This window comes from Phyllobates terribilis, unplaced genomic scaffold, assembly GCF_046119375.1.
Source record: "Phyllobates terribilis strain yellow unplaced genomic scaffold, ASM4611937v1 Scaffold_1__5_contigs__length_1240528914, whole genome shotgun sequence".
Taxonomy (NCBI): Eukaryota; Metazoa; Chordata; class Amphibia; order Anura; family Dendrobatidae; genus Phyllobates; species Phyllobates terribilis.
Genome location: NW_027362761.1, coordinates 977,600,570 through 977,627,763, shown reverse-complemented (window position 1 = coordinate 977,627,763; position 27,194 = coordinate 977,600,570).

Genomic DNA, 27,194 nt, shown 5'->3' with positions numbered 1-27,194 from the left:
ACACACCAGCACTCGCTTCCTCCACCACAGACACATCCATACCGACAGTCACCCCACTTGCCCCACTCCCACTCACATACACACTGGGGTCACAGTAGTTTTTTTTCTCCACACACTTTCTGCCAGCAGGTTTTCCAACAGCATTACTACTGCTGCCACCTGCTGGCAGCACCTTCCCTGCCGGGGGGTTTTGGGAGCCTGGTGCTGCAGCTATTTTTGCCGGCGCCCCTGCCCCAGATAAGCCCGTGGGCACAGAGGACACTGGCAGGCAGGCACCACCTCCATTTTTAGCCACAGCTGTGGCACTACTGCTCCCAGCAGCTGCCGGCGCTAAGCCCCGCCCCTTTTCGGGTGAAGCCACGCCCACTTGTGCGGGATTTACCCGCGAGGACACGCCCCCTGCACCAGGCAGCACAGTGGGGGCCCCAGAGGCCACTCCCACTGGTGCCGTGGGTGACAGGGAGGCCACGTCCCCCGCACCAGGCAGCACAGTGGGGGCCCCAGAGGCCACTCCCACCGGTGCCGTGGATGACAGGGAGGCCACGCCCCCCACACCAGGCAGCACGGTGGGGGCCCCGGAGGCCACTCCCACCGGTGCCGTGGGTGACAGGGAGGCCACGCCCCCCGCACCAGGCAGCACAGTGGGGGCCCCAGAGGCCACTCCCACCGGTGCCGTGGATGACAGGGAGGCCACGCCCCCCACACCAGGCAGCACGGCGGGGGCCCCAGAGGCCACTCCCACCGGTGCCTTTGGTGACAGGGAGGCCACGCCCCCCGCACCAGGCAGCACGGTGGGGGCCCCAGAGGCCACTCCTACTGGCGCCGTGGACGGCTGGGAGGCCACACCCCCCGAAGCCGGCCGCGCAGGGACCCCCGAAGCAGACCCGGAGCCGGGTCTACTCACAGGGGCCCCTGGACCAGCAGCACCAGCTCTCAGGGGCATAGCACCCCCTACCGTCACACCCTTTACGACAAAAAGCCTGGCCACCCCAGCTCCGGCGGCCGGCCCCAGGCTAGGCCACTCCCCCTCAGCACCCAGCGGCGGTGGAGCCCCCCGCGCTGACCCATTACTGGGCCCCTGCGCAGGGGGCCCCGACCTCGCCACGGATTTTGCCAGGGGAGCAAGCCCCACCTTTCCTTTATGAGCCGGCTCTGCCGGAGCGGCAGGCCCCGCGCCCTTCACCTTACCAGGTCTCTGGGTCCCTGAAAGTGATCCATATTTAGTGGATCCGCGCGTGAGGGACCCAGAAACCCCAGCACACGCCGCCGGAGATGCGGCCCCGGCTGTCGGTGCGCCGCCAGCAGAGCAGGAGGCAGCGGCAGATGTACAAGCCGCCCCCTGCACGCCAGCAGGCGCACCAGGTGCCAGGCGAGACCTCCCTTTTACAGGGGATCCAGCCTGAGCACCACCATAGATCACACCCACCGTCGGGCCGCCCTCCGTGCCATGCTCCATATCAGACACCTCCGCCCCACTGCCTCCATTACCACAAACAGAGACAGCGCTCCGCATGCCATGGCCTATATTCTCCCCGCTCCCTCGCTGTGGACCCACAACAGAGTCCAAGCCGGGGTGGGTAGCGGGTGCCGCACAACGGGACAGGGGGGCCCCAGAGAGGGGGACATACACAAATTTGTGCGCAACAGTTGTTTTTCTCTTTTTTTTTGCTTTTCTCTTCATCCCCCTCACGGGTGCCTCATCCTCGCAGATCTCATCCCCGAACGTAAGCTGACCAAAACGTACCGGGGACTCGATCTGCTGGATCTGCTGCATGATAAGGCAGCCCCCCTCACTGCTACTGCTCCCATCCTCCTCATCCTACCCCTCGCTCCCGCAGCCCTCTGAAGGGCTAGAATCAGACGGGAGAGCCATCTGCTCAGGGGCTATCCCGCTATGCGATGCCTGGAGATCACTTACCAGGCCACCAGGCGGTGGGTAGGGTGCAGCCTCCTCCACGCATACCTCTTCCTCCTCCACCACCGCCTGGCTAGGGCCCTGCGACCCCTCCAGAGCCCCACCGGTCATGGCTCTGAACCGGCTATCATTCTGCAACTTTTCCTTAAAGGGTCCGCTGCCCGCCATGATGGTGCTCCTGCGGTCCTCCAGGTCTTGTATGGCCCGCTTGATCTTCCGGACCGCGGCGGATAGCTCAGGCTTCTTACTGCCAGAGGCCTTCTCGGACCTCTCCTGATCCACCCTCAACTCCCCCCAGAGGGAACTTAGCTTTTTTGTAGCGTCCTCATATTCTCAGAGGTGCGCATGTATACGGGAGGCATAGGTGACGGTTGCCTCCCTCGCCGCCTTGGTACCCCAATCAGGGGGCACCGCTGCAGCACCTCCGCTGGTACTCGACCTACCTCCGGAGGGAGGAGCCGCCGCGGTCGTAGCCTCAGGGGTCCTCCGGGTCCTCATGCTGGAACCCCTGCTGTCTTGGCCAGATCTTGTAGCCTTAGCCGGCTTGGTGTTCCTCCCACCCCCCGCCAGCTTGGACCGGGAGGTGGGAGCCGGGGGCCCAGCCCCGGAGGCCAGTCCCACTCTGAGCCTTGTTTCCTGGGAAGGGGGCAGACAAAAAGTCCCAGATGGAAAAAAAAAACCTCCCTTCCCAGGAGCTCTCTCCACAGCAGCACACAGTCCAGGAAGCACACGGCTCGCTGCAGGCTCCACCTCCACCACTTCCTGAATGAAGCTGCAGCAGGCAGAACTGGAGCTCTTTTATTATAAAAGTACAAAAACACATATACAAAACACAAAAACCAAACCACAGATACAATTATACAACAAACAAACAACTAACAACCAACAAAACCCCAGCAAGACATAACCTAAAATCTGAAATTATACGAGTCCAACAAAGAAATATGTGACGACACAAAGTCCAAGTCCTCCAGCAGACTCTCTAGGAGACCCCCCAGCAAGGGAAGACCCTACCATACCTCCAGGGTGTGCCCTAAAGCGCACCCGACCCCCAGCATACACAACATCCATACCTGCACAATCATACCTAACCCCCTAACAAAAAAGGAAAACTAAATAACTGGCCCATCGCCAAAAATAAAGAAATAGGCCACCTGGCCGAAAATTTAATGCACAGCAACCCTATTTTTATTTATTTATTTATTTATTTTTTTTCCCACCACCATTTTTTAACACCCAAGGTCCCACAAAAGTCTGTGGCCTTATCACAGCATCTCTTTTTAGGTCCCACGAAAGTTTGTGGCCCACAAATAACGGGTCCTTTTTCCCGCATCCCGTAGGACGTCCATTCTCCCAAAAACCCCTCCCCCTCCCCCCCTGAAACCCCCCACCCAACCTACACTAACCCCCCCGTGCGCAAATTACACATACATACAATACACAAAACTATACATGTATATACAGTACTCAACATAACCAAAGCAAACACAACATAACAATAGCACAATATAAACAAATGACCATAACCATGAACAAAAGTCAGACCCAAGTTCAGTACTTGCAAGCCCTATATTCGGGTTTCCAATACCGTAAAACAAAAAACTATAATGTGAGGGGAGCAGCCCACCACCAGGAAACTGGAGACTACCGAGGTTCTCACCCTAATCTAGCACACAAACACCCTGTCCCTCCCCATTAAAGAAAAAGAAAAACCTGTCCCTACCGCCCTACCAATCTATCCCTACCTGTCCCTACCTGTCCCTCTCTGACCCTCACTACCAACCTAATGCTAACTACCTATCCCTAAAGACTGTCCCTACCTGTCCCTCCCTGACCCTACACATCCATCTGACCCTACAAATAAATATAAAATATAGAAAGGACTAAACTAACCCTATCACAGACACACATACCCTAACTCTCCCTAGGGCACATTAAATGAGAACCCCCTCCATAGAAGGGAAGCCCTCCCTGCACCCAGCCTCTCATACTCCAGCGAGCGCACTTTTGCCAGGTCACCCAGGATGTTCCTAATCACCTCTTCCCGGGGGAGGACTTTATGCTGGGTGGACACTAAACACCGTGCATTCCACGTGTAAAACCTAGTCACTAAACTAACTAAGAAGACAGTGCCCCGATCTCGGCCACCAAGGGACCTGAATGCCCCATAGGCCCACTCCGCATAGGAAAGGCCTGCCAGCCTAGGCCAGCCAATGGAAGCACCCACCCTACTGTAGACCTCTGTATTAAAGGGACATTGAAGCAGGAAGTGCTCCATGCTTTCAAGCATGCCGCCACACTCCTCGCGGGGACAATCCCGGTCATCAGAGTTCCTGTACTTCAGGTTGCCCCTCACATACAGTCTCCCATGGAAGCAGCGCCAAGTCAAGTCCCAAAACTTCAAGGGGATCCGCTTAGAGTTTAATAACCCGAGCCCCACCTCCAGATCCCGGCTTGGGCAATCCTTGAGGGCCAGGGGCTTCTGGAAGTGGGTCAACAGAACCCTATTGTCAAGTAACCTCCTTGACAAGGTCCTGATCTCCCACACTCCCAGACCCCACCGGCGGATCGCCTTCACAACCAGGGTAGCATAAGCCGGAAGATGCCCATGAGGCGTGCGAAGGTCCTTCACCCGCCCTCCTGTCTCCCATTCCTGGAAGAAAGGCCGAAACCACCCCCTACAGGAGAATACCCACGGAGGAGCCCTCTCTAACCAGAGGTTGGCGATGTTTGCCTTAAGAAAGGTGTTTACTAGAAACACCACCGGGTTGACCATACCCAACCCTCCTAGTCTCCTCGTGCGGTACGTGACCTCCCTCTTGATCAGGTTCAGCCTATTCCCCCATAATAGTTGGAAGAACAGGCTGTAGACCCGTGTCCAAAGAGGTTCTGGCAAGATGCAGACGCTGCCCAGGTATATTAATAAAGGGAGCAAATACTCCTTGGCCAGGTTAACCCTTTCCCTCAGGGTCAAGGACCAACCCTTCCACTGATCCACCTTCTGGGCGGCAATCTTAAGTCTGCCCTCCCAGTTTTGCTGGGGATAGTCCCCCGGGCCGAAACTGATGCCTAAAATTTTTGCTGTGGCCTGAGGCCCTGGAAGGGTGTCCGGGAGATCGAAACTTGGATCTCCCCCTCCCAGCCAGAGACTCTCACACTTATCCCGGTTGATCATGGACCCAGAAGCCACCGAGTAGCGCTCAACTTCAGACATGACCCAGTCCGCCTCCTCTCTCGAGGATACAAAGAGGGAAACGTCGTCAGCGTACGCCACTACCCTCAAGGTGGCCTCTGGCTCCGCCCGGTCCATCCCGACTCCCACCAACGGTCCGCGTTCCACTCTCCTTAAAAAGGGGTCGATCGCGAACACGTATAACAGTGGGCTCAGAGGACAGCCCTGGCGGACACCAGACCCCACCTCAAAAGGGGGTCCGACCCAACCGTTCACAAGCGGAAAAGTCTCTGCCCCATTGTATAATACTCTCAACCAATCAACAAACCTCCCGGGCAGACCGTACCTCAGAAGGACGGACCAGAGGTACTCATGGTTAACCCGGTCAAAGGCCTTCGCCTGGTCTAAGGACAGCAAGTACCCCTTCCAGAGACCTGCCCTGCCCTGCTCCACTGCCTCTCGGACACCGAGCACAGCACTAAAAGTACTGCGGCCTGGAACAGAGCAGTGCTGGGCCCCCGAAAGGAGCCGGGGTGCAAACTTCACCAACCGATTGAAAAGCACCTTTGCCAGAACCTTTCGGTCCGTATCGAGAAGCGCTATGGGACGCCAATTCTCAATACGGGACGAGTCTTTACCCTTTGACAGGATAATCAGGGCGGACTTCCTCATTGAACCGGGAAGAATGTCCAAGGAGAGACATTCATTAAAAACCTCAGTCATGAGGGGGACCAAAGAGTCCCTAAAAGTCCTGTAAAACTCGGATGTTAAGCCATCCGGACCGGGCGATTTTTTGGGCCGGAGCCCATCAATGGCCCGTCTCACTTCCTCTTCCCTGATTGCTTCTGCCAAACCATGAAGAGAGGGGTCATCCCCTTGTTCAGGGATGGTTTCAGCCAGGAAAGCCGACATCTCATCCCGATCTGGATCCCTCCTTCCCAAGAGATGCGAGTAGAAGGATCTGACCACCTCCAGGATCCCTGATTTGGATCTGTTCAGGGAACCTGTACTGTCGATCAGTCCTGTTACCATCTTGCAACTCACTGACATCCTGCAGTTCCTGTAGGGGTCGGGCGAGCGGTACCTCCCGAAATCCCTCTCAAAAACTAAGGATGTGTGCCTATCATACTGGCACCCCTTGAGCAAGGCCTTCACCCTGGAGATTTCCTCACGGTCCCCTCCAGTCGAGACGGGCTGCTCGAGTTTCCTCCCCAGCTCCCGATACAGGCGGTACCTGTTCAGGCCTCTGAGGCTCGAAAGCTGACGGAAGAACCCCGCAACCCTTGTTTTGAAGATCTCCCACCACTCAGACTTACTGCTACAGAGACCCAAGAGAGGTACCTGGCTCTGAAGAAATTCCTCAAAGGATTGTCTCACATCCGCTTCTTCCAACAGGGACGAATTCAGCTTCCATAGGCCTCTCCCTATCCGGGGAGTCTCTGCAACATTCAAAGAAAAGGAAATGAAACAGTGATCGGAGAATTCCACCTCAACAGCGGACACTGCAGAAGAGACGGCTTCCTCCTTTAAAAAAAACCTATCTATCCTAGACCTACAACTACCCCTATGAAAGGTGAAACCCCCGTGACCTGGGGTGTGCCGGATGTGGACATCCACCAGGCGAGCTTCGCTTGCTATGCTGTTAAGGGTATTACTATCAAAAGCCAGCCTTCGGTCTCCGGGGCCTCCCCTATCACGGGGTCTAGTTATAGTATTAAAGTCCCCACCGAAGACCACCTGCCGGCTGGTAAAAAGATAGGGCTTGATCTTCAGGAAGAGACATTTACGGTCCCACTCTGACTGTGGACCATAGATGTTAATGAGCCGGAGCTCCTGTCCCCCCATGAAGACGTCAAGGACCAAGCACCTCCCCATTTCTACCTCGATCACCCGTCTGCATTCCACCGAAGCGGCCTTAAAAAGGACCGCTACCCCGCTATACGGCTCGGCCGCAAGAGACCAGTATGAGGGCCCGCACCTCCACTCCCTCCTTGCTTTGTAAATGGCCCCCATGTCCGTTAGTCTGGTCTCCTGCAAAAATAAAATGTCAGCCTCAACTCGGTTGAAAAAATCAAAGGCCATAAATCTGGCCGCATCTGACTTTATACTGGCGACATTAATCGACGCCAGAGTCAACGGGGTAGGTTCCGCCATCATGGGTGATTGAGTTAGACGGCCTTCTTTTTGACCGTACCCCCAGATTTTTTGTGCTCACCTTCAGAGGAGGAGCCAGACTCTCCCCTCCTCTTTAGTGACACCGAGGTGTCCATAGCACCCGTCACCACCTTCCCAGTACCGGGTTCCTCACCCCTGGACCCCAGAGCAGTCCCCCCCCCAGAGGAAAGTGAGCCCTCCGGAGGACGGACCCCGCCGCTCCCTGAAGGCACCTCAGATGTTACCGCCGGTCCCTCACCCCCGACCTCCGACACAGCAGAGTCATCGAGGGCATGGAACCGGTTGGAGAGGGGGATCAGAGGGGAGCCGGTGAGCCCTTCCGTAGGCACCTTAGTGGCCAGGGGGGGGGCCTTAGATGTTTTTGCCCCCTTTCGGTTCCTCCTCCGACTCTTACTGGTCTTACTGTCACCTTTTGTTTTAGGCTGCTCCACCACCTCCTCGTCCAGACTTTCATACTGGGAGGAGTCATCAGAAGCAGCCACCTCCTCCCTCTCCATCCTCCTGATCTCCTCGTTCACCGCCTCCTCCCCCAGGGCCTCAGGGGCACCGGCTGCCGCTTCCGAGGAGGGTACAGACATCACCCCAGTCGCCTGGGGCTTATCCTGCCCCCTACCCCCACGGCGCCTCACCTGATGCCACTGGCGGGCAGATGTATTGGCCACGCCTTCCTTCACTGGCCCCTCAGCCCCTCTCCCGCCCCCACCTCCAGCATCAGCAGAAGATGAACCGCCAGGGACTCCCCCATGGCTCACCCTTGCCTGACCAGAGATGGCGTTAGAAAAGGAGCGGGGGCAGCGGCTGTACGGGTGACCTAGGTCACCACACAGGTGACACCTAATGTCACCACAGGCCGCGGCAAGATGACCTACCCCGCCACACAAGGCACATTTCTGTACCTTGCAGCCCGCGCTGAAGTGGCGGGGATCACCGCACCTGTGGCAGACCTTCGGCTGCCCCTGGTAAAAGATCAGGATCCTGTCCCTCCCCAGAAATGCTGAGGAGGGGATGTGGGTGACAGTACCGCCTGAGACCTTCAACCTCATCATGAAGGTCCAGCCCCCTGACCAAATGCCAAACTCGTCCCTGTTCTTTTTTGGGACGTCCGTGACCTCCCCATAGCGGGAAAGCCACGTCATAATATAAACCCCAGAGAGTGACTCGTTATTTGTCAAAACGGTCACCCTCTTTACGCCATTTTGGCGAGACACCGCCTGCACGGCAAAGTCTCGCCAGCCGGGCTCCCCCTTCACCAGTTCAAAATTCGACCAGAAAAGCTCTAAGCCCTCCGGTCGAACAAAACTGATGTCAAAGACGGGGGTACCAAAAGGATGGATCAGGGCAAAGATGTCAGTCGCCCTGAAGCTCATCTTCAGGAGGAGCTCCACGACCCTCGATCTTGGCGGGCACGCTTCACTGCCCCTCCACCGAAGACGGACCACATTCCTCCTGGCCACCCCCTGCCCGGCTGTCGGGAGGGACCACACTGTCTCCCCCTCCCTTTTATCTTGGAAGGCGGCCAGGCCATGTCTATCCAGCCAAAAGGCCAAGTCTACCGCTCTTCCCTCTACCTCGATCGTCCGTTCTCCCTTTTTGAGGGCCTCGAGGAAACGGCGCCGCAAGTCACCATCCCTGAGGTCCAGAGGTGAGGAAGCCCGCCCTGAAGATCCCGAGCCCCCAGCTACTACCCCCGCAAAACTCCGGGGACCAGCAACCGGGGGGGCAGATGGACCAGCCCCACCCCCACTACCAACAGACACACCATTCTTACTCCCTTCCACAGACACCTCAACACTTGTATCTTCAATCACAGCCACATCCATACCCACGCTATCCCCATCCACGTCAGTAGTCACACCCCTCGCCCCACTCTCACTCACATGCACACTGGGGTCACAGTTTTTTTTTTTTTGCAAGCATTTTTTCCCTGCAGCAGCACTGCCGCCACCTGCTGGCAGCACCTTCCCTGCCGGGGGGTTTTGGGAACCTGGTGCTGCTGCCATTTTTGCCGGCGCCCCTGCCCCAGATAAGCCCGTGGGCACAGAGGACACCGACAGGCAGGCACCTCCTCCGTTGTCTGCCGCAGCCGTGGCACCACTGCTCCCAGCAGTAGCAGCTGCCGGCGCTAAGCCCCGCCCCTTTTCGGGTGGAGCCACGCCCACTTGGGTGGGGTTTCCCCGCGAGACCACGCCCCCCGCACCAGGCAGCACGGTGGGGGCCCCAGAGGCCACACCCACCGGTGCCGTGGGTGACAGGGAGACCAAGCCCCCCGCACCAGGCAGCACAGTGGGGGCCTCAGAGGCCACTCCCACCGGTGCCTTGGGTGACAGGGAGGCCACGCCCCCCGCACCAGGCAGCACAGTGGGGGCCCCAGAGGCCACTCCCACCGGTGCCGTGGATGACAGGGAGGCCACACCCCCCACACCAGGCAGCACGGTGGGGGCCCCGGAGGCCACTCCCACTGGTGCCGTGGACGGCTGGGAGGCCACGCCCCCCGAAGCCGGCCGCGCCGGGACCCCCGAAGCCGACCCGGAACTGGGTCTACTCACAGGGGCCCCTGGACCAGCGGCACCAGCTCTCAGGGGCATAGCACCCCCTACCGTCACACCCTTTACGACAAACAGCCTGGCCACCCCAGCTCCGGCGGCCGGCCCCAGGCTAGGCCACTCCCCCTCGGCACCCAGCGGCGGTGGAGCCCCCCGCGCTGACCCATTACTGGGCCCCTGCGCAGGGGGCCCCGACCTCGCCACGGATTTTGCCAGGGGAGCAAGCCCCACCTTTCCTTTATGAGCCGGCTCTGCCGGAGCCACAGGCCCCGCGCCCTTCACCTTACCAGGTCTCTGGGTCCCTGAAAGTGATCCAGATTTAGTGGATCCGTGCGTGAGGGACCCAGACACCCCAGCACACGCCGCCGGAGATGCGGCCCCGGCTGTCGGTGCGCCGCCAGCAGAGCAGGAGGCAGCGGCAGATGTACAAGCCGCCCCCTGCACGCCAGCAGGCGCACCAGGTGCCAGGCCAGACCTCCCTTTTACAGGGGATCCAGCCTGAGCACCACCACAGATCACACCCACCGTCGGGCCGTCCTCCGCGCCATGCTCCATATCAGACACCTTGGACCCACTGCCTCCATTACCACAAACAGAGGCAGCGCTCTGCGTGCCATGGCCTATGTTCTCCCCGCTCCCTCGCTGTGGACCCACAACAGAGTCCAAGCCGGGGTGGGTGGCGGGTGCCGCACAACGGGACAGGGGGGCCCCAGAGAGGGGGACATACACAAACTTGTGCGCAACAGTTGTTTTTCTCTTTTTTTTTGCTTTTCTCTTCATCCCCCTCACGGGTGCCTCATCCTCGCAGATCTCATCCCCGGACGTAAGCTGACCAAAACGTACCGGGGACTCGATCTGCTGGATCTGCTGCATGATAAGGCAGCCCCCCTCACTGCTACTGCTCCCATCCTCCTCATCCTCCCCCTCGCTCCCACTGCCCTCTGAAGGGCTAGAATCAGACGGGAGAGCCATCTGCTCAGGGGCTATCCCGCTATGCGATGCCTGGAGATCACTTACCAGGCCACCAGGCGGTGGGTAGGGTGCAGCCTCCTCCACGCATACCTCTTCTTCCTCCTCCTCCTCCACCGCCTGGCTGGGGCCCTGCGACCCCTCCAGAGCCCCACCGGTCATGGCTCTGAACCGGTCATCATTAAGCAGCTTCTCCATGAAGGGTCCACTTCCTGCCAGTATGGTGCTCCTGCGGTCTTCCAGGTCTTGAATGGCCCGCTTGATCTTCCGGACCGCGGCGGATAGCTCAGGCTTCTTACTGCCAGAGGCCCTCACGGACCTCTCCTGAGCCACCCTCAACTCCCCCCAGAGGGAACTTAGCTTTTTTGTGGCGTCCTCATACTCGCAGAGGTGCGCATGTATACGGGAGGCATAGGTGACGGTTGCCTCCCTCGACGCCTTGGTACCCCAATCAGGGGGCACCGCTGCAGCACCTCCGCTCGTACTCGACCTACCTCCGGAGGGAGGAGCCGCCGCGGTCGTAGCCTCGGGGGTCCTCCGGGTCCTCATGCTGGAACCCCTGCTGCCTTGGCCAGATCTTGTAGCCTTAGCCGGCTTGGTGTTCCTCCCACCCCCCGCCAGCTTGGACCGGGAGGTGGGAGCCGGGGGCCCAGCCCCGGAGGCCAGTCCCACTCTGAGCCCTCTTTCCTGGGAAGGGGGCAGACAAAAAGTCCCAGATGGAAAAAAAAACCTCCCTTCCCAGGAGCTCTCTCCAAACGCAGCCACACAGTCCAGGAAGCACACGGCACACAGCTCACTGCAGGCTCCACCTCCACCACTTCCTGAATGAAGCTGCAACAGGCTGAACTGGAGCTCTTTTATTATAAAAATATAAAACAAACCATAAAAACACACACTACACAAAGAACCAAGACACAAACCCCAACGAAACACAAACAAATCCAAAATTATAATGTCCAGTATAAATTATAAAGCAAAGCAAAAATGTCCTACAATGTTCATAACATAAAGTCCATTTCCCAAAATCCCCCCAGCAAGGGAAGACCTTAAACCTTTTTTTTCCAAAAATATCCCCTTCCAACATTCACTCCACATTCATACCTAAACCCCCAAAACAAAACAACAAACTGGCCCACTGCCAAAAACAAAGAAATAGGCCACCTGGCCGAAACAAAACTTACACAGCAAACCTTTTTTTGTAGTTTTTTATATATATATTTTTTTTTTTTTTTTTTTTTTTTCCCCACCACCATTTTTTAACACCCAAGGTCCCACGAAAGTCTGTGGCCTTATCACAGCATCTCTTTTTAGGTCCCACGAAAGTTTGTGGCCCACAAATAACGGGTCCTTTTTCCCGCATCCCGTAGGACGTCCATTCTCCCAAAAACCCCTCCCCCTCCCCCCCTGAAAGCCCCCACCCAACCTACACTAACCCCCCCGTGCGCAAATTACACATACATACAATACACAAAACTATACATGTATATACAGTACTCAACATAACCAAAGCAAACACAACATAACAATAGCACAATATAAACAAATGACCATAACCATGAACAAAAGTCAGACCCAAGTTCAGTACTTGCAAGCCCTATATTCGGGTTTCCAATGCCGTAAAACAAAAAACTATAATGTGAGGGGAGCAGCCCACCACCAGGAAACTGGAGACTACAGAGGCTCTCACCCTAATCTAACACACAAACAGCCTGTCCCTCCCTATTAAAGAAAAAGAAAAACCTGTCCCTACCGCCCTACCAATCTTTCCCTACCTGTCCCTACCTGTCCCTCTCTGACCCTCACTACCAACCTAATGCTAACTACCTATCCCTAAAGACTGTCCCTACCTGTCCCTCCCTGACCCTACACATCCATCTGACCCTACAAATAAATATAAAATATAGAAAGGACTAAACTAACCCTATCACAGACACACATACCCTAACTCTCCCTAGGGCACATTAAATGAGAACCCCCTCCATAGAAGGGAAGCCCTCCCTGCACCCAGCCTCTCATACTCCAGCGAGCGCACTTTTGCCAGGTCACCCAGGATGTTCCTAATCACCTCTTCCCGGGGGAGGACTTTATGCTGGGTGGACACTAAACACCGTGCATTCCACGTGTAAAACCTAGTCACTAAACTAACTAAGAAGACAGTGCCCCGATCTCGGCCACCAAGGGACCTGAATGCCCCATAGGCCCACTCCGCATAGGAAAGGCCTGCCAGCCTAGGCCAGCCAATGGAAGCACCCACCCTACTGTAGACCTCTGTATTAAAGGGACATTGAAGCAGGAAGTGCTCCATGCTTTCAAGCATGCCGCCACACTCCTCGCGGGGACAATCCCGGTCATCAGAGTTCCTGTACTTCAGGTTGCCCCTCACATACAGTCTCCCATGGAAGCAGCGCCAAGTCAAGTCCCAAAACTTCAAGGGGATCCGCTTAGAGTTTAATAACCCGAGCCCCACCTCCAGATCCCGGCTTGGGCAATCCTTGAGGGCCAGGGGCTTCTGGAAGTGGGTCAACAGAACCCTATTGTCAAGTAACCTCCTTGACAAGGTCCTGATCTCCCACACTCCCAGACCCCACCGGCGGATCGCCTTCACAACCAGGGTAGCATAAGCCGGAAGATGCCCATGAGGCGTGCGAAGGTCCTTCACCCGCCCTCCTGTCTCCCATTCCTGGAAGAAAGGCCGAAACCACCCCCTACAGGAGAATACCCACGGAGGAGCCCTCTCTAACCAGAGGTTGGCGATGTTTGCCTTAAGAAAGGTGTTTACTAGAAACACCACCGGGTTGACCATACCCAACCCTCCTAGTCTCCTCGTGCGGTACGTGACCTCCCTCTTGATCAGGTTCAGCCTATTCCCCCATAATAGTTGGAAGAACAGGCTGTAGACCCGTGTCCAAAGAGGTTCTGGCAAGATGCAGACGCTGCCCAGGTATATTAATAAAGGGAGCAAATACTCCTTGGCCAGGTTAACCCTTTCCCTCAGGGTCAAGGACCAACCCTTCCACTGATCCACCTTCTGGGCGGCAATCTTAAGTCTGCCCTCCCAGTTTTGCTGGGGATAGTCCCCCGGGCCGAAACTGATGCCTAAAATTTTTGCTGTGGCCTGAGGCCCTGGAAGGGTGTCCGGGAGATCGAAACTTGGATCTCCCCCTCCCAGCCAGAGACTCTCACACTTATCCCGGTTGATCATGGACCCAGAAGCCACCGAGTAGCGCTCAACTTCAGACATGACCCAGTCCGCCTCCTCTCTCGAGGATACAAAGAGGGAAACGTCGTCGGCGTACGCCACTACCCTCAAGGTGGCCTCTGGCTCCGCCCGGTCCATCCCGACTCCCACCAACGGTCCGCGTTCCACTCTCCTTAAAAAGGGGTCGATCGCGAACATGTATAACAGTGGGCTCAGAGGACAGCCCTGGCGGACACCAGACCTCACCTCAAAAGGGGGTCCGACCCAACCGTTCACAAGCGGAAAAGTCTCTGCCCCATTGTATAATACTCTCAACCAATCAACAAACCTCCCGGGCAGACCGTACCTCAGAAGGACGGACCAGAGGTACTCATGGTTAACCCGGTCAAAGGCCTTCGCCTGGTCTAAGGACAGCAAGTACCCCTTCCAGAGACCTGCCCTGCCCTGCTCCACTGCCTCTCGGACACCGAGCACAGCACTAAAAGTACTGCGGCCTGGAACAGAGCAGTGCTGGGCCCCCGAAAGGAGCCGGGGTGCAAACTTCACCAATCAATTGAAAAGCACCTTTGCCAGAACCTTTCGGTCCGTATTGAGAAGCGCTATGGGACGCCAATTCTCAATACGGGACGAGTCTTTACCCTTTGACAGGATAATCAGGGCGGACTTCCTCATTGAACCGGGAAGAATGTCCGAGGAGAGACATTCATTAAAAACCTCAGTCATGAGGGGGACCAAAGAGTCCCTAAAAGTCCTGTAAAACTCGGATGTTAAGCCATCCGGACCGGGCGATTTTTTGGGCCGGAGCCCATCAATGGCCCGTCTCACTTCCTCTTCCCTGATTGCTTCTGCCAAACCATGAAGAGAGGGGTCATCCCCTGGTTCAGGGATGGTTTCAGCCAGGAAAGCCGACATCTCATCCCGATCTGGATCCCTCCTTCCCAAGAGATGCGAGTAGAAGGATCTGACCACCTCCAGGATCCCTGATTTGGATCTGTTCAGGGAACCTGTACTGTCGATCAGTCCTGTTACCATCTTGCAACTCACTGACATCCTGCAGTTCCTGTAGGGGTCGGGCGAGCGGTACCTCCCGAAATCCCTCTCAAAAACTAAGGATGTGTGCCTATCATACTGGCACCCCTTGAGCAAGGCCTTCACCCTGGAGATTTCCTCACGGTCCCCTCCAGTCGAGACGAGCTGCTCGAGTTTCCTCCCCAGCTCCCGATACAGGCGGTACCTGTTCAGGCCTCTGAGGCTCGAAAGCTGACGGAAGAACCCCGCAACCCTTGTTTTGAAGATCTCCCACCACTCAGACTTACTGCTACAGAGACCCAAGAGAGGTACCTGGCTCTGAAGAAATTCCTCAAAGGATTGTCTTACATCCGCTTCTTCCAACAGGGACGAATTCAGCTTCCATAGGCCTCTCCCTATCCGGGGAGTCTCTGCAACATTCAAAGAAAAGGAAATGAAACAGTGATCGGAGAATTCCACCTCAACAGCGGACACTGCAGAAGAGACGGCTTCCTCCTTTAAAAAAAACCTATCTATCCTAGACCTACAACTACCCCTATGAAAGGTGAAACCCCCGTGACCTGGGGTGTGCCGGATGTGGACATCCACCAGGCGAGCTTCGCTTGCTATGCTGTTAAGGGTATTACTATCAAAAGCCAGCCTTCGGTCTCCGGGGCCTCCCCTATCACGGGGTCTAGTTATAGTATTAAAGTCCCCACCGAAGACCACCTGCCGGCTGGTAAAAAGATAGGGCTTGATCTTCAGGAAGAGACATTTACGGTCCCACTCTGACTGTGGACCATAGATGTTAATGAGCCGGAGCTCCTGTCCCCCCATGAAGACGTCAAGGACCAAGCACCTCCCCATTTCTACCTCGATCACCCGTCTGCATTCCACCGAAGCGGCCTTAAAAAGGACCGCTACCCCGCTATACGGCTCGGCCGCAAGAGACCAGTATGAGGGCCCGCACCTCCACTCCCTCCTTGCTTTGTAAATGGCCCCCATGTCCGTTAGTCTGGTCTCCTGCAAAAATAAAATGTCAGCCTCAACTCGGTTGAAAAAATCAAAGGCCATAAATCTGGCCGCATCTGACTTTATACTGGCGACATTAATCGACGCCAGAGTCAACGGGGTAGGTTCCGCCATCATGGGTGATTGAGTTAGACGGCCTTCTTTTTGACCGTACCCCCAGATTTTTTGTGCTCACCTTCAGAGGAGGAGCCAGACTCTCCCCTCCTCTTTAGTGACACCGAGGTGTCCATAGCACCCGTCACCACCTTCCCAGTCTTACCGGGTTCCTCACCCCTGGACCCCAGGGCAGTCCCCCCCCCAGAGGAAAGTGAGCCCTCCGGAGGACGGACCCCGCCGCTCCCTGAAGGCACCTCAGATGTTACTGCCGGTCCCTCACCCCCGACCTCCGACACAGCAGAGTCATCGAGGGCATGGAACCGGTTGGAGAGGGGGATCAGAGGGGAGCCGGTGAGCCCTTCCGTAGGCACCTTAGTGGCCAGGGGGGGGGCCTTAGATGTTTTTGCCCCTTTTCGGTTCCTCCTCCGACTCTTACTGGTCTTATTGTCACCTTTTGTTTTAGGCTGCTCCACCACCTCCTCGTCCAGACTTTCATACTGGGAGGAGTCATCAGAAGCAGCCACCTCCTCCCTCTCCATCCTCCTGATCTCCTCGCTCACCGCCTCCTCCCCCAGGGCCTCAGGGGCACCGGCTGCCGCTTCCGAGGAGGGTACAGACATCACCCCGGTCGCCTGGGGCTTATCCTGCCCCCTACCCCCACGGCGCCTCACCTGATGCCACTGGTGGGCAGATGTACTGGCCACGCCTTCCTTCACCGGCCCCTCAGCTCCTCTCCCGCCCCCACCTCCGGCTCCAGCAGAGGATGCACCGCTGGGGACCCCCCCATGGCTCTCCCCCGCCTGACCAGAGATGGTGTTAGAAAAGGAGCGGGGGCAGCGGCTGTATGGGTGACCTAGGTCACCACACAGGTGACACCTAATGTCACCACAGGCCGCGGCAAGATGACCTACCCCGCCACACAAGGCACATTTCTGCACCTTGCAGCCCGCGCTGAAGTGGCGGGGATCACCGCACCTGTGGCAGACCTTTGGTTGCCCCTGGTAGAAGATCAGGATCCTGTCCCTCCCCAGGAATGCTGAGGAGGGGATGTGGGTGACAGTACCGCCTGAGACCTTCAACCTCATCATGAAGGTCCAGCCCCCTGACCAGATGCCAAACTCGTCCCTGTTCTTTTTTGGGACGTCCGTGACCTCCCCATAGCGGGAAAGCCACGTCATAATATCGACCCCAGAGAGCGACTCGTTATTAGTTAGAACGGTCACTCTCTTTACTCCATTTTGGCGAGACACCGCCTGCACGGCAAAGTCTCGCCAGCCGGGCTCCCCCTTCACCAGTTCAAAATTCGACCAAAAAAGCTCTAGGCCCTCCGGCCGAACAAAACTGATGTCGAAGATGGGGGTACCAAAAGGATGGATCAGGGCAAATATGTCAGTCGCCCTGAAGTTCATCTTCAGGAGGAGCTCCACGACCCTTGCTCTTGGCGGGCACGCTTCACTGCCCCTCCACCGAAGACGAACTACATTCCTCCTGGCCACCCCCTGCCCGGCTGTCGGGAGGGACCACGCTGTCTCCCCCTCCTTTTTATCTTGGAAGGCGGCCAGGCCATGTCTATCTAGCCAAAAGGCCAGGTCCACCTCTCTTCCCTCTACCTGGATCGTCCGTTCTCCCTTCTTGAGGGCCTCCAGGAAACGGCGTCGCAAGTCACCGTCCCTGAGGTCCAGAGGTGAGGAAGCCCCCCGAGAAGACCCCGAGGCCCCGGCTACTACCCCCGCAAAACTCCGGGGACCAGCAGCCGGGGGGGCAGATGGACCAGCCCCACCCCCACTCCCCCCACTAGCAACAGACACACCAGCACTCGCTTCCTCCACCACAGACACATCCATACCGACAGTCACCCCACTTGCCCCACTCCCACTCACATGCACACTGGGGTCACAGTTGTTTTTCTTCTCCACACACTTTCTGCCAGCAGGTTTTTCAACAGCATTACTACTGCTGCCACCTGCTGGCAGCACCTTCCCTGCCGGGGGGTTTTGGGAGCCTGGTGCTGCAGCTATTTTTGCCGGCGCCCCTGCCCCAGATAAGCCCGTGGGCACAGAGGACACCGGCAGGCAGGCACCACCTCCATTTTTAGCCACAGCTGTGGCACTACTGCTCCCAGCAGCTGCCGGCGCTAAGCCCCGCCCATTTTCGGGTGAAGCCACGCCCACTTGTGCGGGATTTACCCGTGAGGACACGCCCCCTGCACCAGGCAGCACAGTGGGGGCCCCAGAGGCCACTCCCACTGGTGCCGTGGGTGACAGGGAGGCCACGCCCCCCGCACCAGGCAGCACAGTGGGGGCCCCAGAGGCCACTCCCACCGGTGCCGTGGGTGACAGGGAGGCCACGCCCCCCACACCAGGCAGCACAGTGGGGGCCCCAGAGGCCACTCCCACCGGTGCCGTGGATGACAGGGAGGCCACGCCCCCCACACCAGGCAGCACAGTGGGGGCCCCAGAGGCCACTCCTACTGGCGCCGTGGACAGCTGGGAGGCCACACCCCCCGAAGCCGGCCGCGCAGGGACCCCCGAAGCCGACCCGGAGCCGGGTCTACTCACAGGGGCCCCTGGACCAGCGGCACCAGCTCTCAGGGGCATAGCACCCCCTACCGTCACACCCGTTGCCACAAAAAGCCTGGCCACCCCAGCTCCGGCGGTCGGCCCCAGGCTAGGCCACTCCCCCTCGGCACCCAGCGGCGGTGGAGCCCCCCGCGCTGACCCATTACTGGGCCCCTGCGCAGGGGGCCCCGACCTCGCCACGGATTTTGCCAGGGGAGCAAGCCCCACCTTTCCTTTATGAGCCGGCTCTGCCGGAGCGGCAGGCCCCGCGCCCTTCACCTTACCAGGTCTCTGGGTCCCTGAAAGTGATCCAGATTTAGTGGATCCGCGCGTGAGGGACCCAGAAACCCCAGCACACGCCGCCGGAGATGCGGCCCCGGCTGTCGGTGCTCCGCCAGCAGAGCAGGAGGCAGCGGCAGATGTACAAGCCGCCCCCCGCACGCCAGCAGGCGCACCAGGTGCCAGGCCAGACCTCCCTTTTACAGGGGATCCAGCCTGAGCACCACCATAGATCACACCCACCGTCGGGCCGCCTTCCGCGCCATGCTCCATATCAGACACCTTGGACCCACTGCCTCCATTACCACAAACAGGGGCAGCGCTCTGCGTGCCATGGCCTATGTTCTCCCCGCTCCCTCGCTGTGGACCCACAACAGAGTCCAAGCCGGGGTGGGTGGCGGGTGCCGCACAACGGGACAGGGGGGCCCCAGAGAGGGGGACATACACAAACTTGTGCGCAACAGTTGTTTTTCTCTTTTTTTTTGCTTTTCTCTTCATCCCCCTCACGGGTGCCTCATCCTCGCAGATCTCATCCCCGAACGTAAGCTGACCAAAACGTACCGGGGACTCGATCTGCTGGATCTGCTGCATGATAAGGCAGCCCCCCTCACTGCTACTGCTCCCATCCTCCTCATCCTCCCCCTCGCTCCCGCTGCCCTCTGAAGGGCTAGAATCCGACGGGAGAGCCATCTGCTCAGGGGCTATCCCGCTATGCGATGCCTGGAGATCACTTACCAGGCCACCAGGCGGTGGGTAGGGTGCGACCTCCTCCACGCATACCTCTTCTTCCTCCTCCTCCACCGCCTGGCCGGGGCCCTGCGACCCCTCCAGAGCCCCACCGGTCATGGCTCTGAACCGGTCATCATTAAGCAGCTTCTCCATGAAGGGTCCACTTCCTGCCAGTATGGTGCTCCTGCGGTCTTCCAGGTCTTGAATGGCCCGCTTGATCTTCCGGACCGCGGCGGATAGCTCAGGCTTCTTACTGCCAGAGGCCCTCACGGACCTCTCCTGAGCCACCCTCAACTCCCCCCAGAGGGAACTTAGCTTCTTTGTGGCGTCCTCATACTCACAGAGGTGCGCATGTATACGGGAGGCATAGGTGACGGTTGCCTCCCTCGACGCCTTGGTACCCCAATCAGGGGGCACCGCTGCAGCACCTCCGCTCGTACTCGACCTACCTCCGGAGGGAGGAGCCGCCGCGGTCATAGCCTCGGGGGTCCTCCGGGTCCTCATGCTGGAACCCCTGCTGTCTTGGCCAGATCTTGCAGCCTTAGCCGGCTTGGTGTTCCTCCCACCCCCCGCCAGCTTGGACCGGGAGGTGGGAGCCGGGGGCCCAGCCCCGGAGGCCAGTCCCACTCTGAGCCCTCTTTCCTGGGAAGGGGGCAGACAAAAAAGTCCCAGATAGAAAAAAAAACCTCCCTTCCCAGGAGCTCTCTCCAAACGCAGCCACACAATCCAGACAGCACACGGCACACAGCTCGCTGCAGGCTCCACCTCCACCACTTCCTGAATGAAGCTGCAGCAGGCTGAACTGGAGCTCTTTTATTATAAAAGTACAAAAACACATATACAAAACACAAAAACCAAACCACAGATACAATTATACAACAAACAAACAACTAACAACCAACAAAACCCCAGCAAGACATAACCTAAAATCTGAAATTATATAGAGTCCAACAAAGAAATATAAGACGACACAAAGTTCAAGTCCTCCAGCAGACTCTGTAGGAGACCCCCCAGCAAGGGAAGACCCTACCATAACTCCAGGGTGCGCCCTAAAACGCACCCGACCCCCAGCATACACAACATCCATACCTGCACATTCATACCTAACCCCCTAACAAAAAAGGAAAACTAAATAACTGGCCCACTGCCAAAAACAAAGAAATAGGCCACCTGGCCGAAACAAAACTTAATGCACAGCAAACCTTTTTTTTGTAGTTTTTTATATTTTTTTTTTTTTTTTTTTTTTTTTTTTTTCCCCCACCACCATTTTTTAACACCCAAGGTCCCACGAGAGTCTGTGGCCTTATCACAACAAGCCCCACTAAAGTTTGTGGCCATTTCACACACAAAAAGGTCCCTTTGCCTCTTCCGGCATCCCGCAGGACGTCCACATTTTTCACAAAACCACCGCAAACCCCTCCCCCCTCCCCCCTAAAGCCCCCCACCCAACCTAAACTAACCCCCCCACACACACAATACACATACATTATTTATATACAACACAACATAACGATGTAACAACAACTAACCAAATCATCATGACATAACAACTTAACCGTAAGACTACTAAACATGAACCAAAGGATCAGACCCAAGTTCAGTGCTTGCAAGCCCTATATTCAGATTCTGAACCGTAAAACAAAAAACTACAAATGTGAGGGGAGCAGCCCACCACCAGGAAACTGGAGACTACAGAGGCTCTCACCCTGCTCTAACACACAAACAGCCTGTCCCTCCCTATTAAAGAAAAAGAAAAACCTGTCCCTACCGCCCTACCAATCTTTCCCTACCTGTCCCTACCTGTCCCTCTCTGACCCTCACTACCAACCTAATGCTAACTACCTATCCCTAAAGACTGTCCCTACCTGTCCCTCCCTGACCCTACACATCCATCTGACCCTACAAATAAATATAAAATATAGAAAGGACTAAACTAACCCTATCACAGACACACATACCCTAACTCTCCCTAGGGCACATTAAATGAGAACCCCCTCCATAGAAGGGAAGCCCTCCCTGCACCCAGCCTCTCATACTCCAGCGAGCGCACTTTTGCCAGGTCACCCAGGATGTTCCTAATCACCTCTTCCCGGGGGAGGACTTTATGCTGGGTGGACACTAAACACCGTGCGTTCCACGTGTAAAACCTAGTCACTAAACTAACTAAGAAGACAGTGCCCCGATCTCGGCCACCAAGGGATCTGAATGCCCCATAGGCCCACTCCGCATAGGAAAGGCCTGCCAGCCTAGGCCAGCCAATGGAAGCACCCACCCTACTGTAGACCTCTGTATTAAAGGGACATTGAAGCAGGAAGTGCTCCATGCTTTCAAGCATGCCGCCACACTCCTCGCGGGGACAATCCCGGTCATCAGAGTTCCTGTACTTCAGGTTGCCCCTCACATACAGTCTCCCATGGAAGCAGCGCCAAGTCAAGTCCCAAAACTTCAAGGGGATCCGCTTAGAGTTTAATAACCCGAGCCCCACCTCCAGATCCCGGCTTGGGCAATCCTTGAGGGCCAGGGGCTTCTGGAAGTGGGTCAACAGAACCCTATTGTCAAGTAACCTCCTTGACAAGGTCCTGATCTCCCACACTCCCAGACCCCACCGGCGGATCGCCTTCACAACCAGGGTAGCATAAGCCGGAAGATGCCCATGAGGCGTGCGAAGGTCCTTCACCCGCCCTCCTGTCTCCCATTCCTGGAAGAAAGGCCGAAACCACCCCCTACAGGAGAATACCCACGGAGGAGCCCTCTCTAACCAGAGGTTGGCGATGTTTGCCTTAAGAAAGGTGTTTACTAGAAACACCACCGGGTTGACCATACCCAACCCTCCTAGTCTCCTCGTGCGGTACGTGACCTCCCTCTTGATCAGGTTCAGCCTATTCCCCCATAATAGTTGGAAGAACAGGCTGTAGACCCGTGTCCAAAGAGGTTCTGGCAAGATGCAGACGCTGCCCAGGTATATTAATAAAGGGAGCAAATACCCCTTGGCCAGGTTAACCCTTTCCCTCAGGGTCAAGGACCAACCCTTCCACTGATCCACCTTCTGGGCGGCAATCTTAAGTCTGCCCTCCCAGTTTTGCTGGGGATAGTCCCCCGGGCCGAAACTGATGCCTAAAATTTTTGCTGTGGCCTGAGGCCCTGGAAGGGTGTCCGGGAGATCGAAACTTGGATCTCCCCCTCCCAGCCAGAGACTCTCACACTTATCCCGGTTGATCATGGACCCAGAAGCCACCGAGTAGCGCTCAACTTCAGACATGACCCAGTCCGCCTCCTCTCTCGAGGATACAAAGAGGGAAACGTCGTCGGCGTACGCCACTACCCTCAAGGTGGCCTCTGGCTCCGCCCGGTCCATCCCGACTCCCACCAACGGTCCGCGTTCCACTCTCCTTAAAAAGGGGTCGATCGCGAACACGTATAACAGTGGGCTCAGAGGACAGCCCTGGCGGACACCAGACCTCACCTCAAAAGGGGGTCCGACCCAACCGTTCACAAGCGGAAAAGTCTCTGCCCCATTGTATAATACTCTCAACCAATCAACAAACCTCCCGGGCAGACCGTACCTCAGAAGGACGGACCAGAGGTACTCATGGTTAACCCGGTCAAAGGCCTTCGCTTGGTCTAAGGACAGCAAGTACCCCTTCCAGAGACCTGCCCTGCCCTGCTCCACTGCCTCCCGGACACCGAGCACAGCACTAAAAGTACTGCGGCCTGGAACAGAGCAGTGCTGGGCCCCCGAAAGGAGCCGGGGTGCAAACTTCACCAACCGATTGAAAAGCACCTTTGCCAGAACCTTTCGGTCCGTATTGAGAAGCGCTATGGGACGCCAATTCTCAATACGGGACGAGTCTTTACCCTTTGACAGGATAATCAGGGCGGACTTCCTCATTGAACCGGGAAGAATGTCCGAGGAAAGACATTCATTAAAAACCTCAGTCATGAGGGGGACCAAAGAGTCCCTAAAAGTCCTGTAAAACTCGGATGTTAAGCCATCCGGACCGGGCGATTTTTTGGGCCGGAGCCCATCAATGGCCCGTCTCACTTCCTCTTCCCTGATTGCTTCTGCCAAACCATGAAGAGAGGGGTCATCCCCTGGTTCAGGGATGGTTTCAGCCAGGAAAGCCGACATCTCATCCCGATCTGGATCCCTCCTTCCCAAGAGATGCGAGTAGAAGGATCTGACCACCTCCAGGATCCCTGATTTGGATCTGTTCAGGGAACCCGTACTGTCGATCAGTCCTGTTACCATCTTGCAACTCACTGACATCCTGCAGTTCCTGTAGGGGTCGGGCGAGCGGTACCTCCCGAAATCCCTCTCAAAAACTAAGGATGTGTGCCTATCATACTGGCACCCCTTGAGCAAGGCCTTCACCCTGGAGATTTCCTCACGGTCCCCTCCAGTCGAGACGAGCTGCTCGAGTTTCCTCCCCAGCTCCCGATACAGGCGGTACCTGTTCAGGCCTCTGAGGCTCGAAAGCTGACGGAAGAACCCCGCAACCCTTGTTTTGAAGATCTCCCACCACTCAGACTTACTGCTACAGAGACCCAAGAGAGGTACCTGGCTCTGAAGAAATTCCTCAAAGGATTGTCTCACATCCGCTTCTTCCAACAGGGACGAATTCAGCTTCCATAGGCCTCTCCCTATCCGGGGAGTCTCTGCAACATTCAAAGAAAAGGAAATGAAACAGTGATCGGAGAATTCCACCTCAACAGCGGACACTGCAGAAGAGACGGCTTCCTCCTTTAAAAAAAACCTATCTATCCTAGACCTACAACTACCCCTATGAAAGGTGAAACCCCCGTGACCTGGGGTGTGCCGGATGTGGACATCCACCAGGCGAGCTTCGCTTGCTATGCTGTTGAGGGTATTACTATCAAAAGCCAGCCTTCGGTCTCCGGGGCCTCCCCTATCACGGGGTCTAGTTATAGTATTAAAGTCCCCACCGAAGACCACCTGCCGGCTGGTAAAAAGATAGGGCTTGATCTTCAGGAAGAGACATTTACGGTCCCACTCTGACTGTGGACCATAGATGTTAATGAGCCGGAGCTCCTGTCCCCCCATGAAGACGTCAAGGACCAAGCACCTCCCCATTTCTACCTCGATCACCCGTCTGCATTCCACCGAAGCGGCCTTAAAAAGGACCGCTACCCCGCTATACGGCTCGGCCGCAAGAGACCAGTATGAGGGCCCGCACCTCCACTCCCTCCTTGCTTTGTAAATGGCCCCCATGTCTGTTAGTCTGGTCTCCTGCAAAAATAAAATGTCAGCCTCAACTCGGTTGAAAAAATCAAAGGCCATAAATCTGGCCGCATCTGACTTTATACTGGCGACATTAATCGACGCCAGAGTCAACGGGGTAGGTTCCGCCATCATGGGTGATTGAGTTAGACGGCCTTCTTTTTAACCGCACCCCTCAATTTACCTTTTTCACCCTCAGAGGAGGAGCCAGACTCTCCCCTCCTCTTTAGTGACACCGAGGTGTCCATAGCACCCGTCACCACCTTCCCAGTACCGGGTTCCTCACCCCTGGACCCCAGGGCAGTCCCCCCCCCAGAGGAAAGTGAGCCCTCCGGAGGACGGACCCCGCCGCTCCCTGAAGGCACCTCAGATGTTACTGCCGGTCCCTCACCCCCGACCTCCGACACAGCAGAGTCATCGAGGGCATGGAACCGGTTGGAGAGGGGGATCAGAGGGGAGCCGGTGAGCCCTTCCGTAGGCACCTTAGTGGCCAGGGGGGGGGCCTTAGATGTTTTTGCCCCTTTTCGTTTCCTCCTCCGACTCTTACTGGTCTTATTGTCACCTTTTGTTTTAGGCTGCTCCACCACCTCCTCGTCCAAACTTTCATACTGGGAGGAGTCATCAGAAGCAGCCACCTCCTCCCTCTCCATCCTCCTGATCTCCTCGCTCACCGCCTCCTCCCCCAGGGCCTCAGGGGCACCGGCTGCCGCTTCCGAGGAGGGTACAGACATCACCCCAGTCGCCTGGGGCTTATCCTGCCCCCTACCCCCACGGCGCCTCACCTGATGCCACTGGTGGGCAGATGTACTGGCCACGCCTTCCTTCACCGACCCCTCAGCTCCTCTCCCGCCCCCACCTCCGGCTCCAGCAGAGGATGCACCGCTGGGGACCCCCCCATGGCTCTCCCCCGCCTGACCAGAGATGGTGTTAGAAAAGGAGCGGGGGCAGCGGCTGTACGGGTGACCTAGGTCACCACACAGGTGACACCTAATGTCACCACAGGCCGCGGCAAGATGACCTACCCCGCCACACAAGGCACATTTCTGCACCTTGCAGCCCGCGCTGAAGTGGCGGGGATCACCGCACCTGTGGCAGACCTTTGGTTGCCCCTGGTAGAAGATCAGGATCCTGTCCCTCCCCAGGAATGCTGAGGAGGGGATGTGGGTGACAGTACCGCCTGAGACCTTCAACCTCATCATGAAGGTCCAGCCCCCTGACCAGATGCCAAACTCGTCCCTGTTCTTTTTTGGGACGTCCGTGACCTCCCCATAGCGGGAAAGCCACGTCATAATATCAACCCCAGAGAGTGACTCGTTATTAGTTAGAACGGTCACTCTCTTTACTCCATTTTGGCGAGACACCGCCTGCACGGCAAAGTCTCGCCAGCCGGGCTCCCCCTTCACCAGTTCAAAATTCGACCAAAAAAGCTCTAGGCCCTCCGGCCGAACAAAACTGATGTCGAAGATGGGGGTACCAAAAGGATGGATCAGGGCAAAGATGTCAGTCGCCCTGAAGTTCATCTTCAGGAGGAGCTCCACGACCCTTGCTCTTGGCGGGCACGCTTCACTGCCCCTCCACCGAAGACGAACTACATTCCTCCTGGCCACCCCCTGCCCGGCTGTCGGGAGGGACCACGCTGTCTCCCCCTCCTTTTTATCTTGGAAGGCGGCCAGGCCATGCCTATCTAGCCAAAAGGCCAGGTCCACCTCTCTTCCCTCTACCTGGATCGTCCGTTCTCCCTTCTTGAGGGCCTCCAGGAAACGGCGTCGCAAGTCACCATCCCTGAGGTCCAGAGGTGAGGAAGCCCCCCGAGAAGACCCCGAGGCCCCGGCTACTACCCCCGCAAAACTCCGGGGACCAGCAGCCGGGGGGGCAGATGGACCAGCCCCACCCCCACTCCCCCCACTAGCAACAGACACACCAGCACTCGCTTCCTCCACCACAGACACATCCATACCGACAGTGACCCCACTTGCCCCACTCCCACTCACATGCACACTGGGGTCACAGTTATTTCTTTTCTCCACACACTTTCTGCCAGCAGGTTTTCCACCAGCATTACTACTGCTGCCACCTGCTGGCAGCACCTTCCCTGCCGGGGGGTTTTGGGAGCCTGGTGCTGCAGCTATTTTTGCCGGCGCCCCTGCCCCAGATAAGCCCGTGGGCACAGAGGACACCGGCAGGCAGGCACCACCTCCATTTTTAGCCACAACTGTGGCACCACTGCTCCCAGCAGCTGCCGGCGCTAAGCCTCGCCCCTTTTCGGGTGAAGCCACGCCC